The 2,722-nt window shown below is 34.5% G+C and overlaps 1 long non-coding RNA gene across 1 annotated transcript in view; it reads right to left on the reverse strand.

Moving 5' to 3' along the window:
* The window catches only part of LOC108762285 (uncharacterized), a 9,064-nt gene extending 6,884 nt beyond the window's left edge, over positions 1-2,180 (reverse strand). Inside the window, exon 1 of the long non-coding RNA XR_001940158.1 lies at positions 2,170-2,180. This is a non-coding gene — a long non-coding RNA (uncharacterized LOC108762285). The remainder of the gene's footprint in view (positions 1-2,169) is intronic.
* Between the last annotated feature and the right edge of the window lie 542 nt (positions 2,181-2,722).

Raw genomic sequence — 2,722 nt, forward strand, 5'->3', positions numbered from 1 at the left:
CCGCCATATGGGGTCCACTTTTAGGAATTTCAAAAATTTGATACTGGATCCGTAATCAACGACCCCGAAAACCCTTTTATACAAATTTTCATAAGATTACCTTAAAAACTCTGTCCATGGCCGAATTTATTCGAAAAAATTAAAAATTTTCCGTCTTTGATTGTTTATAAATAATTAAATAAATAAATTTTCAAATTTTCAATCAAAGCATTACGAAGCCTAAGTAATAATGATAGTGTAGAAGTTTATTCGAGAGCGATTGAGCTGAAAACGGTCGCGGTATGGATAAAAAACTGAAAAAAGTTTGGTGTATCATATATGATACGCTGCCCCTCAAAGGGTTAAAAAGAAATTCTCTGGTCTAAAACACAAATTCACTGGTTTAAAAATAAATTTATTGTAAAAACACAAAAATAATATAAGAAAATAATTTGTGTTTTTGAAGTAGTGAATTTGTACTTGTAAAGTATATTTGTATAATTAAAGCAGAAAATTATTTTTATAAATTGATTGATGTTGAACACGTGATTATAGTGCATGCTCATATCGATATACATTTACGCTGTTTTTGAACTAAAACGCAGAACATTACAACATTGTGTTCCACTGTGTAAGATACTTGTTGAAACGCAATTTAGTTTTATAATATAACACCAGAATGCATTATAGTCTTCCATTTTTATTCTTATAATTATATTTAGCGTATAAATAATAGATGATTTTTATTTAGACTTAAGTTTAAATAAAAGTTTATGATTTTTATTTAGACTTGAGTTATAATTTTTTCAGAATTGGTGATTCGATTTTATTGCAAAATAAGTACGGCTATCAAATAACTTTTTGAAAAGTTGGTTAACATTAGTTGCTTTCCATTTATACATGAATGAACTGAGTCTGAAGTGAGCTGAGTATTTCATACTCAGATTAATGACGTCATTATTTGCTTACTTTGGTAAAAAGTTATCACATTACAACACAGGTTCATAATCTCATTTTTAAAGTGAGTTTATGAGACTCAGTGAAGCACACGGCCTCGATCTTGTATAGATTATAACCCCTATAGCACAAAGTCGCAGCAGTGTTGCACGTTGCTGCAAATTCTGTGCTGCATGGGAAGCAAAAACTCATCCAGATAGCAAGTTTTCCGTATGTTGCTACAAATTTGATACAAATTGCGTCGCCTGAGTTTTGCCATCTTTTTTGAACGGCTTCCGATTTTACTTATTATATTGGCGGCAATATATACCATAAACGGTTATACACAACCGGAAGGAAACAATTTCCCTTGCCACAAAATTTTGATAACTAATATGAAAATGTCGATAAACAATAATGAATCAAATAAAAACCGACACAGTTACTGTGCTCGCTCGACACTGACTAGACAGACTTGAGTGACAACAACACTATTTATAGTTTGTCAATGATCGGGAGGTAGACCTTGGGAAGCCCCTCCATATCCGTCTGCAAATTAAGTCCGTGCGTCTGCTTCCTGATGTGCATCATTTCGGAAATCAGTCTTTTTTTGTAGCGAGGCTCCTCGTCCAGTATTGCAACACCATCCCAGTCAAATTCATGGCCTTCATTCAATCGGTGGTCCATTATGACATTGCACATATCGACAGGTGGACGTATTCCATCGTATATGGTTCTTATGTTCACTCTTGTTTTTAGTTGTCTACAAGTCTGTCATCTTGCATCGCTTTACAATTAATTTTGTAAACAACATTCGTTTTCTTTTCACGTGGCAATGGGTCCTTATGCACTCTAATAAACTCACGCAATTTATTACTATTATAATATGCTACTCTCATGTTATCACTATTCAATCTATTAAACTTCTCAGTGACGCCGCACACAAAGGGTACAGTGAATCATAAACACTCTTCTTTATCTATACAATTTTCCTCCACAACCTTCTTCCTATTATCAACCATAATGATATTTCTCAAACAATTTCTAATATTTTCAAATATAAAATTTAGTGAATAGTCATTCTCTAACAAGACTTCAATTATGAAACAAAAATTATACTGAAATTTTGGATTCGAAAGTAAAACAACTCTATCAACCAAACCCGCTATTGTACCTATCTTTTGCGAAACCGGATGCTGCGACCAAAAATTCAAATATCTACCCGAGAACGTCGGCTTATGATACCAGTCAAACTCTATCCTTCCATTCTCCCTAATAACTGTAACATCCAAAAAATTTAATCTCTCCCCCCACTTCCGTGGTGAACTGAAGCATTGGGTGCTGAGAGTTAAAAACATCCAAAATGCAATCAATCGAAGAAGCTGGTGCCGCCATCACTATATCGTCCACATATCTATAGTAAAAAGGCAACTGAAATTGTAACAAGGACAAAGCTCTCTCTTCCAACCTTCTCATAACTAGATCCGCGATGACTGGGGACAACGGGGAACCCATAGGAGTACCGTAACACTGTTTGTACATTATACTATCAAAAACAAAGTGGAATTCAAAACAAATTGTACTGCCTTGATAAATTCACTCTCTGGTAAACTACAATCTCCAGATACAAATCTTCAATAGTCCTTAATACAATCCATCGCATAGTCAATAGGGACGTTAGTGAAGAGATTAACCACATCCAATGACATCAAATGAAACTCATCACTCAACCGCCTACCATCCAATTCCTTAAGGCGATGCTAAAGCTCCCTGTTTTACCACATTCCTATTCGGTGAAAAATCTCTG

Source organism: Trachymyrmex cornetzi, unplaced genomic scaffold (assembly GCF_001594075.2).
Source record: "Trachymyrmex cornetzi isolate Tcor2-1 unplaced genomic scaffold, Tcor1.1 scaffold290, whole genome shotgun sequence".
Taxonomy (NCBI): domain Eukaryota; kingdom Metazoa; phylum Arthropoda; class Insecta; order Hymenoptera; family Formicidae; genus Trachymyrmex; species Trachymyrmex cornetzi.